Raw genomic sequence first — 14,666 nt, forward strand, 5'->3', positions numbered from 1 at the left:
CAATATGTTGATTGTGCCCCTACCACGAGTCCCGGAGGGGCGGACAGAAAGAAGCTGGTGCATCCAGTGTCAGACACATTGAGTGTGGTGACGCTGTTTTTTACTGACCCAGCTCTCAGACACTGTCAGTATCCAAGTGTGAGCACTGACGTCAGAAAGGAAGGAAAACTGTGGGAGAAACTGTGGGCAGGACGGAGGTACGGACACGCCCCCCGAATGTTTGAGCTGTCACTAATGAAATACAGATGTTGCTGAGAAAAAAGCTGCATGTACTCGTTATACAGTGTAAAAACAAAGAAGATAAGTGGCGTCACGTGTAAGATTATTCAAGACATAAAGGTTAAGGTTGGGCTTAATTAGGTTGCAATGTTTCAACATCAACCCAAAACAATTCCACACATGTGCAAAGAGAAAGTTATATAATGTGTGTGTTTGGATTTCAGCTGGCAAAAACTTCCTAACAACATGGCATAAGAGTGGAAATGTGTATTTCTAATTTCAATACCAACGAGAAATAACTCGTTTCACCATCTGAATTTGATCTGATGACATTTAGGGAGCCGCACAGTTTAATGAATAAAATGTTATATCCATTTAAGTTCTACACCACAAGCAGCACGAGCTAACTAGCTAACAGCATCTGACATTACAATCGGTGACCGTTTCTCCTTAAACTCCATAAAACACCTCGGTACCGCTGTCGTCAAACTGTCCTCCGTCTGTCTCGGAGCAGCCGGAGGACGTCAGATAAATTATAAATTATAAATCTTCGCTCTGTGTCGCTAAAAGTTGAAGATTGATTGTGCTCACGTAAACACGAGTCACATTTTATTTTACAGGAAGACAAAATGAATGGATTTTGATATAAAAATACAAAGAAATTGAGTTTTTTGCATACACTGATAAACATATGACTGAGGATGCTTCTTCAAGGGTTAAAAGGTCATGAAATCTAGACGTTAACTTTGGTTTAATAAGCCAATTAAGTGTTGCTGTGGTTACCGGCAGTTTCATAAACCTTAACCTTTGATAGTCATTTACAGCAGCGGTAAAACTGTTGACGATCCCCCGTATGCGGTTTTATCAGACACCTGCCAACCAATCGGGATCAGGACTGTCCTCGGCTGTGGCGTGAAAAGACTCGTAGCTGGAAACTGTGGCGTCTGGCGTCTGTCTCTGTGCTCAGGAATGTGAAGGTCTGCGCTGAGAGCTGTTAGGATTTACGAGACTTATTGTTAAAGTGTTTAAAAGGGGAAAAGCTACATTCCCGTCACGCTGATACACACTGACACCACAGTTTTAACAGGACGGAGCCGTCTGCTGTAGGAAGGACGGGTTGGAAGAATGTGAAATTCCTTACTTTAAAGTGAATTCTTCCTCAGTGGATGTAGAAAACTAGTACTTGTCCCCATTGATGCTAAGATTTACCTTTTACAGTGATTTAAATTAGGCTTGTTCATCGTTTGGCCAGTTTTTATGGTTGGAATAAACAAAAAAGAGAAAAATGTCCAACAAAACGGTGATGCAGCCGCCATTTACAACTCTTAAATATGACTTCTATTGATATTAAACATTATTAACTGCTCCTAGCTAGCTGCTAACCGCTTCTGCATTGACTGAAAATAAGTGAGTGACTACTGATTGTTTGAGTTTTATTTCACCCTAAGTCAGTGTCAGGGACCGAGCTGGCAGGCATGAGGAGTCAAAGGTAAATTTTCACAAAAAGTCCTTTTATTCACAAAAAAAGTGAAAATAATCAATTTACAAAATATACAAAATGTTCTGGGCCCATAAAAGAGGTCAACTAAACAGAACTTAACTCAGGCTACATTAACTGAACGAACAAAACATACTGAACAAACACACCAAACCAACCCCCCTAAACTCAGACATTGGGGGAACTTAAATAGTGGCTGATCAGGCCACTCTGACACACAGGGGGCATAGACTAAAACATAACATTTAAACAAACCATAATACCCTCCAATAATATCCAGATAATGCAGCCAATTATTAACTAAGGAAAATACTGAAATACTAAACATCAAAAAGCATAATAATCAGAAATAACTAAACTCAAACAAAGAGAAATCACTTCCTCTCCCCATGATTCCAGCCAACATGGTGTAGCCCAATTATCGGCCAAACCCCTTTTAAGTGTCTCTGAATCTGCCGGCACTTCCTTTGTCAGCCATGCAACATCGTCAGCAGCAGCACCCAGGAACTGGTAACTCAAAGAAAAATGAATTAATGCAATGGAAAATAACCTGAATGAATCTAATACTACAGAAAATTGACAACAAAAGTTAACTAATTGTGTGCACCCAAAAAGATAACTACTGTCAAAACCGGATAATAAAACTATGTATTATGAATCCAAAATCTGTGTCCAGTTATTTATTGTCAATCGTGTCTAATGTTCTAAGCCTAAATATAATCAAACAAAGAAAGAGTTACCACCATGCGCTTCGTGCCTCAATGTGTGGCTGCTAGGGCGGCCATCACATACTCCCCCCCTTCGGAACTCTCGTTGTGACAGCGAGAGAGATAATCTGCCGTCACATTGAGTTTGCCAGGGATGTGCTGTACTATGAAGCGGAAGGGTTGCGTGGCCAGATACCAACGGGTGACTCTGCCATTAGTGTCCTTCATCCGTTGCAACCACTGGAGGGCCTTGTGATCAGTCTGTAGAGTGAACTCCCTCCCCAGAAGGTAGTATTTATAAGAGTCGAGAGCCCACTTGATCGCCAGGGCTTCTTTCTCCACGGTAGAGTAGCGGACTTCCCTGGGGAGCAGCTTGCAGCTGATGAAAGCCACTGGATGTTGGTCCTCTGTTGGTCCTTGCAGAAGGACAGCACCGATACCCCTCTCTGAGGCATGGAGCATTTGCTTGAGGGTCTGGTTGAACCGCTCCGTCAGTCCATCTGTCTGTGGATGGTAGGGGGTTGTTCGCAGACTCTTGTTGCCAAACAGTTGGTAAACCTGTTTCAGGAGCGTGGACATAAAGTTAGTGCCTTGGTCAGTTAAAATCTCTTGCGGGAAACCGACTCTGGAGAAGAACTGCACCAAGGAGAATGCCACCGTCTTTGCCTTGACCGACTTCAGGGGAAACACCTCAGGATATTTAGTCGCATAGTCTGTGATGACCAACATGTAGCGGTTTCCACTTTTGCTTTTTTCAACTGGACCAACAATGTCCATACCAAGACGCTCAAAGGGGGTACCAACAATGGGGAGTGGCTGGAGAGGAGCTCTACATGGTCCTCTACTTGAAGTCTTCTGGCACTGAGGGCAAGTCCTACAGAACTGGCTAACATCTGCCCGCAAACCAGGCCAGTGAAAGTATCGTTTAATCCGAGCCAGGGTCTTGTGCTTCCCTAGGTGGCCAGCCCAGGGAACAGAGTGGCCCAAGACAAGCACTGTGTCTCGGGCTGCTTTGGGAACCACTAGCTGCTTCACTGGTCCATGTTGATGGCAGAGAATACCCTTCTGCAGAAAATACTCCTCTCCAGAACTGTACTCTAACTCACTCTCCACCTCTCTCTCTCTTTAGCACTCCTTAATAGAGCCGCTAAACTGTGGTCCCTTTGTTGCATCTGAACAATGTCTGAAGGTATTTTAAAACCTAGTGGCAAATCTGGAGCTACTGCATCTGGTGGTGGAATGACAGTGTGCTGGAATCTTTCCTGCCTCCTTCGACTGTGTGACTTCCGGGACTTCCCCGGCTGGGTGTCTAAGTCAGCATCATAAAAAGGCAGGGCACTGAGGGTTACAGAGGGCTCATCTACCAACTTGGCCTGGGCTCTGGTTACAGCCACATTGCACCTAATAGGTTGGCTTAATAGGTCAAACAAAACTGGTAGGTCGCTACCCAGCACCACTGGGAAGGGAAGATTGTCAGCCACTCCAATGTTAAGAAGGTATGGTTGCTCTTGCACTTCAATGTAAATGTCAGCTGTGGGGTAGGGCTTCTTATCCCCATGCACACAGCAAATGGGGTTAGTTTCAAGGGTGCGGATCATATTAGCGGGGACAAACTGCCTGTGTACCAGTGTCTGATCACTACCAGAGTCCATTAGGGCCTTCAGAGCTTTACCATTAATTTTGACAGTGATCATTTTCATGGAGCGATCATTTTTTGGTGTAGGGTCATTTTGACGGGGGACAACACACATTTGAGTGAGCTTAGCAGGGTTCTTTGGGCACATTGGTTTTGTGTGACCTTCCTGTCCACACAGGTAACAAGTGGGTACTTTGTATGAATGTTTTGTTTGTGAATTCATTGCCTGCTTCTCCCTCATGGGAGCCTTACCCACACCAGGTGCCGCCCTCTGATATTGTTGTGATGATGTAGGCCTGCGGGTGTCCTTTGTAGCTTTCCAGGCAGAGTAACTCCATGGTTGACTTTTTCTCCGGGCAGCCACAAACACATCCGCCAGCGAAGCAGCCTCTGCAGCCGTTGAATGGTCGTGTTCTTTTATCCATACCTGCAGCTCAGGAGATAACATTCGTAGATACTGTTCCAATATAATCATTTCCCCCACAGCTTTAACTGTTCTACCTTTTGGCTGTATCCACTTCCCATACAGCTCCTTCAACCTTACCTACAGCTCTTTGGGAGACTCACCAGGTTCAACATCTGTGGAACGAAATCGCTGCCTGTAGGCCTCAGGGTTAATGTCATATTTTTTTAAGATAGCATCTTTAACACTCTCATATTCATGAGCATCATCAAGGTCCATATTTACATAAGCACCTCTAGCTTTACCAGTGAGCAGTGGAATAAGGCGAAAAACCCAGTCAGGTCTAGGCCACCTACATGCTGCTGCAATCCTTTCAAAAGTTACAAGAAAGTGTTCAATATCATCGTGCTCTGTCAGCTTTTCTAATCTAGGCTCTTGGGGGAAACGAAACTGACCTGATGAGGAATTGGCTGGAGCACCCTCAGGTGTCAGGGCTATTTGGGCTTGGGGACCAGGTTCATCTGAATCAAGGTCAGCTGACGTGTGCTCCAGGGTTGGAGAAGTGCGAGCTTGTACCTCGAGCTGTAGCAATTGGAACTGATGTTGGAGTGCCTTAAACCGCTGCTCCTGGCGATCAGACTCCTCCCTCAGCCGGTTATCCCGGGCCTCTTGCTGGCCCATGTGGGCACGGAGAATGCTAGCTATGTCCACCAGCGTTGGTTCTCTGCTGTCTCCACCCTCAGTGCCTGCGACTCCTCCTGTGTCTTCAGTGCCAGTGCTGTGTCCTCGCCCCTCCTGTCCAGTCTGTGGTTCCCGGGGCCCCTCACGATTTCCTCTTGTAATCATTCCTCCACGCTGCATTGTAAAAAAACAAAAAAAACAATCAAATGCAGGGGGGAAAGAGAGCGAAAAAAAAACCTTCCTCAACCAGCTAATCCCACCACTGCCACCATATGTCAGGGACCGAGCTGGCAGGCATGAGGAGTCAAAGGTAAATTTTCACAAAAAGTCCTTTTATTCACAAAAAAATAATCAATTTACAAAATATACAAAATGTTCTGGGCCCATAAAAGAGGTCAACTAAACAGAACTTAACTCAGGCTACATTAACTGAACGAACAAAACATACTGAACAAACACACCAAACCAACCCCCCTAAACTGAGACATTGGGGGAACTTAAATAGTGGCTGATCAGGCCACTCTGACACACAGGGGGCATAGACTAAAACATAACATTTAAACAAACCATAATACCCTCCAATAATATCCAGATAATGCAGCCAATTATTAACTAAGGAAAATACTGAAATACTAAACATCAAAAAGCATAATAATCAGAAATAACTAAACTCAAACAAAGAGAAATCACTTCCTCTCCCCATGATTCCAGCCAACATGGTGTAGCCCAATTATCGGCCCAACCCCTTTTAAGTGTCTCTGAATCTGCCGGCACTTCCTTTGTCAGCCATGCAACATCGTCAGCAGCAGCACCCAGGAACTGGTAACTCAAAGAAAAATGAATTAATGCAATGGAAAACAACCTGAATGAATCTAATACTACAGAAAATATACAACAAAAGTTAACTAATTGTGTGCACCCAAAAAGATAACTACTGTCAAAACCGGATAATAAAACTATGTATTATGAATCCAAAATCTGTGTCCAGTTATTTATTGTCAATCGTGTCTAATGTTCTAAGCCTAAATATAATCAAACAAAGAAAGAGTTACCACCATGCGCTTTGTGCCTCAATGTGTGGCTGCTAGGGCGGCCATCACAGTCAGTATTTGGAGATAGTCAAAATATTGAGCACGTTTCCCATTATAATCTCATCACATTGGCAGAAGTGGGCTTCCATAATATCAGACCACCATTATCGTGAATATTGCATTAAAGAGTGAGGCAAACATTCACTTTTCACTTTAATAAAAGTCTAAATATGATTTTTTTTTTTTAAAACCCTCCGGACAAGCATTACTTGAACAAAAATTCTATTCAAAACGCTTCAGAATCTTACATATGGCACCTTTAAATGGTGTGTTTCTATGTTGGCTATGATTTAAGGATGTCAACTACTTGTATTAAGTATCTATATGAGTAAGAAGTATGCCAACCATCCACTGGATCTGACTGACATGAATTAGGCTAACCTTCTTAACCTACTTAAGTTAAAGTTGTAGCCTCTTTCCTGTCCTGTAACAATATATATAACACATAAAGACATAAATCCCACACCAGAATTCAATGTGGGGATCTTTGTGGTGTTTTGTTTAAACACTTTATCTTTTGGATGTTTGTGTGTTGAAAGATAATGACAACGTAGTTTTTCACACCTTTCAGATGGAAAGTTTTAACCTTCATAGAACGGAAAAGTACATTCAACTGGTGACCTGATTCAATCACCCACAAGCCTGCAAGTTTTGCAAAGTATAGTTAAACAGGTACCAAGTTTACTATAGTTACTAGACTACTGCAGTCTCGATTCTGAACATCTTAAATGTTGCCCCTGACAAAGAGACCCCATATTTTTGTTTTAAACAATTTTTTGCTTGAACATTCATTTTTATTATTTTCCTATTTTTTAACTTATGTGTATGTAAGTGTCTTTGAGTTCCTATAAAAACACTTATAAACAACACAAATAAAATGCATTATTATTATTATTATTATTATTATAACAGCAAACAGTGTAATTGAATATTTTGTATGATGTAACTAAGTTTGTATGATTTTTACAATTTAAACATTTCAAACATTCACAAAAGTGATGGGTAGTGATAACTGGGTCAATTTCATCCTGGTGAAAACTGAAATGTGCCCAAAATGTAAAAGACAATTGAACAAATAAGTGCTACCAATTAAAAGTATGGAGTTAAATAAAATTCCAGTAAAGGTACTTGAGTTATTTAATATTTAATATTTAATTTCTATGTTTTCAACTTGGTTTCAGATTTTAGGTTTAGGCCATTTGCTGTAATGCAATTAAAGGAGCATTTCACCCGTGGAAACATTAATATTTATTGAAAGTGGGTTATATATGTAGTCGAAATGTAACACATATTTTGAATTTGGTGCCTATTTGACCGAGAAAAGACAGAAAGTGACTTTAGGGCACATTTGTATAAAAGACAACAACTCCCACAATGCACAGCTCCGCAAGCCGCTCCCACTAACACTATCAAGGACTACAACAATGTGAATGTAAACCATTTATTTACAAAAATATATCAACAACAACAAAAACAAATATGTTAACAATGACAGTTATAGTTCCTCCTGAGCATCCTCAACTCCTCGGTGCCGCAGTACTGGCCATCTGGAGCTGGATGTTTCTGTCGGATAGCCTGCACCACATAAGCGGGTAAAACGACACGATGGCCTCTACCCAATCTCTCGCCTTGCAGGATTCCAGAAAGGCGATATTGTCTACAAGACATTGAGCACACAGTTAGAGATGCATGGTCTTTGTGTTTAGCGTGCCACAGTAGTTAGCAATGCAACTGCGAGCTGTTTGTGCAGTAAAGAAGTTAACATTAGTTCAGTTGGCTGACGTTACGTATTAACCGGGAATAACTTTGTGATAATGCTTGAACAAATTGTGTACATACATGCCACGTTGTTATAAGACAGAAAATAGAAACACTCACTTTACAGTCAGACGTCCGTGTGTCCGTAGGCACACAGCGAGGTAGGCCGGTAGACAGACAGGCCCTCTGCCTCGGCTGCAGAAGCCTCAGACGCTGCTCGCTATATTGCGGCTCATAAAGGTAGCCACGAAGATCTGATTCGACCATCATACTTTAGAAATTTCTTCCATATTAGATTGATTACCATAGTCCTAACGTCTGGCTCCACAGCGCCTCCGCTTAGCTTCCAAACAACATGGTGGTTATATTTTTTTAGTTTCCGCAGGTGAAGTCGCACCCACTGATCTGTAATAGGTCTGTAGCATGAGTTAAAAAAAAAAGAGGAAGTAGTGTTTGTAGTCTCACCCCCTCTACAGAGATATGAGACTTCCTGCTTCCAATGACGCAAAATGACGATTATTACATCATTGGAAACAGGAAGTGCAACACTAAAATCCTTATTTCTCCCCTCTCAGGGAAAGTGAGGGAATGATACACGACCATTCAAAAATATGACTGGGGTTCTAATGATACAAAGCTTAATGCAAATGGGTGAAGTGTCCCTTTAAACCACAGAATTCAAAATATATCAACAATAATGTCATAAGTTAATATTACTTATGAATATTTACAGTTTAAATCTCAAAATGACATTGTTAATCTCGTAAATTGTGACTACTTTGACTAAATCACCACTAATATATTTCCGTTGTCTTGCAGCTCACACGGACGGGTGGTTTGGTGAGAAGCAGCTTGTAGGCTGAATAGAAGTTTCAACTAAAACCACAATGTGACAGGAAGTATTCAAATAAGTGTGTGAGCTGTGGCTTACGATCTTGAGGTTTAACTGCCACTGTTGCCACTGCTGAGCTGGTCTTCAGGTGTTATTTATTGTATCACATAATTCATATACTTTTTAGGATATCGTCAATCTGCAGCCAACATTTTTGAAGTCACAACTAAAGTTTGAAGTGGCATACTACCCCAAAAAAAACCTGGTAAAATAGGCCATTTGCACTGCATGTGGCATCTTGGTTTTGTTTTGTTTTCTTGCCTATGTTTAACCTCTGTTGGATTGCGGCAGCAGCAATGAAATGCAGACCATCAAACCACAGCACATACGAATTGATTTCGTTTTGTTTCCTTGTAGCTTGTAACTCTGACTTTGTCTTTGTTTTGTAGGTATTACAACTTGGGCTTTTCTTGCTCTTGCACATTTTGTGAATAGAACAATTCTTTCATCCTATAGTCCAACTTGTCAAGGGTCACATAAGCTTTGTGAGTCCGGCTTGTTAAGGGTCACGTAGGCTTTGTCACAGACCTGCCATGGTTGGGCAAGCTTTGTAACTCCTTTTCATGGTCTTATAGGTGTTGTGACTTATCACCTCTTAGACTTACCTGTCAGGAATTATGATTTTGACTTGTCTGGGCCTTGAAGGTATTCTGACTGACTTGTTTTAGCTTTTAGCCTTGTTGGCTTGATCATGTCACCTTTGCGATCTTTACCCTTTCTCTGCCACAAAGGTTTGTCACTGAAATTTTCTGTCATAAACTTTGTAAAACAGACTTGTCTTGGTCTAATAGGTTCTGTGACTTGAACTTTTCTCTTTCTACAAATCAACTACATTCTGATTTGGCTTTACAGATCGGTTTCCTGACTCCTTAGTGTCTTGGTCGTAAAGATTTTGTGACTCAGATTTGATTTCACTCTGACTTTTAGTGTTTGTGATTTGGACTGCTAGATAGATAGATAGATAGATAGATAGATAGATAGATAGATAGATAGATACTTTATTTATCCCGAGGGAAATTCAAGTCTCCAGTAGCATACAAAATACAAAACATACATTAAACATACCTTAAACTAAAATTAAAAACCCTAGCCTAAGCCTGCTCTGGGTCACGAAGGCTTTGTCCCCCTCATGTAGGTTTCTTGACTGAACGTTAATGTTGTTTCCATTTAGCTAACAAAGTAAGTGCTCTTAGCTTTGTGTTTATATTTTACTGTGCAGTCCTGTCAGAAATACCAATTTATCTAACAAATATGGGCAGGAAACCCCATTATCATGTTTTGAACTTCGCTTGGTGGTGCAGGTTCTTGACTTCTGTTGGACTTTTAAGGTTTGTGATTTGGACTGCTCTGGGTCCTGAAGGTTTTCTGACTTGGATATTACTTGGCCATTTAGGGTCTGACTCAGGTATTATCAATTGGATCTTTCGCTGTTGTATTATTAACTCTAAATGTTGTTTTCATGTGGCTTTGTGTTTAACTGTGCAGTCCTTAAATAAACCTTTTCTAATTAAAAGAAAGCTTGCCAGGAAGTGATGTGGGACTCTTTTGGCTTATATTAGGGACCAAGTAGCAAGACCAGGGATGCAGTGATCACCAAGTGTATTTTGGGCATCATTTCCTGACAGTTTTGGAATGTGTTTGACTGCTCTGGTGACAGACAGGAGAGGATGACAGCAGCACTGATAAAGAGTCCAGTTTCCCGTATGTTTTCCACCTTTTATCACACTATAAATAGAACCAGATGCAACTCCACCAACACTGCTGCATCTTAAACTCTCAACTTATCATTCTTGTCTGACTAGATTCACATATCAAAGACAACAACACAAAAGCAAAATGACAAGAAATAAGCAGTAGAAGGAACATGTTGGAACATGTTGGAAATTGTACATGTTGTAGCTCATTTACTAGAAATTATAAATTTCAAGAACATAATCAGTTGTCTGTGAAAAGCAACTTCCAAAAAAGGGAATATTTCGGCATATATATCATTCATGACAGTTAATATTTAGTCTTTTTTTCAAAGTTACATTATTGATATGAGCTATTTACATAATTGCAGATTGATTAACTAACAATATTTAGAAATCATTATAGTGTTGGCTTGATGGTGGCACAAGAGGGGAAATGATCTAGTCAGGATGGATGGATAAGGATTTTCTACATGACAACATTGTTGCTGTGCAGATGCTTTGCTGCTTGACCTCCGCTCTGCTGACATTCCTTTGCTGATACTCTTGTTTTTTTCTGCTATATTTGTATTATTGGATAGTGGCTCTTGGATGCTTATAAATCCCTGCGACTTAAATCTATGAAGACAAATTAGAGCTATAACCATATTTTTCATCACTTCTATTACTTCTTCAGTGCACGCTTTCCACTTTGGAGGTTATGAACTGCTACCTGTGAGGATTCACTTTCTTCACCCCGTTTAGGTCACCCTTACACCACCTCCTATATCCTCCAGGAATTCCCGATCCAGATGAAAGAACTTAACTCTGGTCCCTTCCCCGTCCCTACTTCCAGTTTCTATCCTCTAACCCCACTCTCGGCTTCCACTTTCACCACTGACCTTAAGTCCATGGTCATTTTTGACACATTTGTATCAGTTACAACGTTTGCCCTGATGTTAGGGGTAGAGGAAACGTCAGAGGGTCATCAAAATGATTGACGTTCCTCCTCTAGGCAAGTAGTTTTGAATTTGTTGGAGAGCTAATGAGCAGTGATTTACAGTGGTTTGAACAAAATCATTAGGATTCATCCTCTGGGGAGTATAAATTTGCTTTTTGTATAGTTTTGAATTTGTCAGGGAGCTCATAAGCAGTGGTTTACATAATTCACAGAGGATACATCAGTGGGTAATCAGCATATTTAGGGTTCATCCTCTGGCAGCCATGAATATTAATTTCAGATATGAGATAAATTCAGTAGTGTTTTCGAGGATTTGTTAGATCTCTCGAGGCCTAACTTTTGATGGACATCATTAGAGCCCGCCTCAAGTTATTGAGCTATTATGTGACAAAACACATTAGTGGTTTACAAGTTTTTTAATGATGGTGGGACATAATGGAGTCCAAGAAGAGGCACTTATGAGCTGCAGACAAAAGGGAGTCAGACTCTCTCCACACTCATTAGCTTCCTGCACACAGAGAGGAAAAATACAATTTCTCTAACTTTTCTGGCTCCGGCTTCAGTTTGGTGCGAAAACTCCCATGACCCCTGTGATTACATTAATATTAAGTTGTCATGTTGTGTCAGGATATTGATATTTTACCATGGGGCGCTGAAAATAGACCATGTCAACGTTATAACATATTCAGACCTGCCAAACTTGACAATATATATTGAGCACAACAATAGTGTAATGCTTAGTTCACATACTCTCACCTACTCACTGCCAAACATATAAAATAAAATACGACGAAAATGTTATATTATTTCCATTTTATACTGCTTTGGTTTTATTGTACTTTTTACTCTATACATGTATTTCATAGCTATAGTTACTAGCTACTTTTCACATCAGTATTTAATATTTAAAACATTTGATCATCTTTAAAATAAAACTATTAATTAGCATTGTCATAGATTAGACTTATCGTTTAAATATTTCTGATACCGATTCTGACCTTGACTTCAGTACTGGTTCACGTACATCTGTGACATGTAACGTTAGACTACACGTCTGGTAATACGAGAAATAACAAATGTGTCAGGAACTGAGTGTGTTCTGCTTCCATTTCATAATTTAAGGCTGAAACAGATATCGCAGGGGTTCCCAACCTTTTTCGTTTCCATCACAAAGCAAACTGACAACCCCTCACTAAATGACATATTTTATGGATATTTCATATTATATTCAATGCATAACAATGACAGTACAGAACAACTGATAAACTGCAAACAGCGAACACAATAACTACAAGTTTGTGTAAAACAGGAAATTTTGATACATTTTGAGCAGATTATATCTCAGTTTTCCTGATCATTTCTAAGGTACTTTTTATACAATTCTCTGTCTGTATTTTATTTTTGAATGTATATAGTTCAAAGAAAGTACATCATCTGTACTATATACCTGTTTTAAGTCCTCCATTAACCTCAATAAGCTGTTGCACATGCGCAGCGCTGAAACATTGCATGAATCCGTCCAACAGTTCTTCAGATACCATTCATACTTTCTGAATCTTTCTTTTTTTTTTTTTTTCTGTATTTTTGTAACATGAATTCCTGTTATAAGTAAGTCTTACAGTGCAAGGAGATGAATCATTGTATGTATGTGTCTGTATAAAGTCTGTGGCACAGAGAGTTCAAGATTTGTTTTATTGTGTTTGAGGACGTTGTTGGCTGCCTGTGTAACTGTGTTATATCCTCTCTCTGTGTGACCAGCAGATGACCGATAACTGCAATCAGATTAGCTCCAAGTTGTTCTCTGCTGCTGCTCCCCTCATTTACAGCTGCATCTGTATGCACGCACGCAGAGCCAGGGCTTTATTTCATCCTTAGCAGGCACACTTCTACTAATAGGAAAATGAAAGCAAATAAACAAACGAGAAACATAATGGATGTAGATGCCTCCTCACAGGTTTACTGTGTGATACAATTAAGCGGCTGTATTGCTCTCCATCATCACCATCATCTCTGGAGGCTTGTGGTGGAGCAGCATCTTACAAGGACATCTTATGTTGTTTTTTCCTTCAACTCGTCACCAATCCATGGGCTGGTTAGTGTATAGATTATATAAGTCAATAAATGTGACCATAGTGCCTAAAATAAACCATCTTTTCTCAATGACCCCAGTCCATACAACAGCACTTTAGTTAAACGCTACAGATTCTATCATAAATAAATTCTAATGGAAACAGAAGAAACCACAAATCAAATGATCCACCCTTCAGAAACCATGAAACCGTTGAGGCCTAGCCGCTCTAAATCTTAGACTGTACTAAAACATCTAGAGTACATACAAAAACTCAACAATCCCCCTGGCTAGATATAGAACAATATGACCGCCCTTTACTTACCCAGTTAATTAAAAAACACAACTATTTTAAAAACCCATTTATTGCAGCGATTCTGACAGCCTGGTGGAAATTGAACCAAATCACTGGACACCTTACATCCTCAAATAAACTTACTCCAATCTGGCACAATCCTCAACTTTCAGATCCAAAATATCATATAACTCATGGAAAAGAGTCGGAATCACACATTTGGAACATATATTTGATCATGGCTCGCTCATTCCCTATGATACACTCAAACAGAAACTGGCTTATCAAATAACAATCTGCAAACACCCCCATTGGTCAAATATGTTAAACTCAGCCACTCAGAACAACAGGAGCTCAGTGGCGCTCTAGTTGAGGTTGCCTTGCAGGAGGGAAAACTAAATCATCAGTGCCTGGAACAAGCTTGCTCTGCACTCCCCTGCTGACCTTGAAATTGTCCTGAATTTCTTAAATAAAACTTCCCAGTTCCCCTTCTTGTGGGTGCCTTCCAGCTGGACAGGATCCCAGGCCATTCCCACCTTAACACAGCCTGTTTTCAGTCAAATTGTGGAGAAACTCAGACACAGAATAGTTCACCAATGTGGGCAGATCCTAATATCTGTCCTCACCTGTGAACAGTCTCTGGAAAACCTGTGGCCAAGGGCTGAAGGCCTCATGGCGAGGAACAAGAGGACAGAGAGGCACCTCCTGAATTCATGTACGTGGACCGGGGCTGCTGTTGCGTACACGGTGTCTCCTCTTTGGAGCAGCTAGTCAGTGAGTGAGCCCA

At 40.7% G+C, this 14,666-nt stretch overlaps 1 long non-coding RNA gene across 1 annotated transcript; it reads right to left on the minus strand.

Moving 5' to 3' along the window:
• Positions 1 to 7,662: 7,662 nt before the first annotated feature.
• LOC127358600 (uncharacterized) lies at positions 7,663 to 8,426 on the minus strand. The gene is made up of 2 exons (XR_007882482.1): positions 8,114 to 8,426; positions 7,663 to 7,892 (listed from the first exon to the last, which is right to left on the minus strand). It is a non-coding gene; the product is annotated as an uncharacterized LOC127358600 (long non-coding RNA).
• Between the last annotated feature and the right edge of the window lie 6,240 nt (positions 8,427 to 14,666).

Source organism: Dicentrarchus labrax, unplaced genomic scaffold (genome assembly GCF_905237075.1).
Source record: "Dicentrarchus labrax unplaced genomic scaffold, dlabrax2021, whole genome shotgun sequence".
Classification (NCBI taxonomy): domain Eukaryota; kingdom Metazoa; phylum Chordata; class Actinopteri; family Moronidae; genus Dicentrarchus; species Dicentrarchus labrax.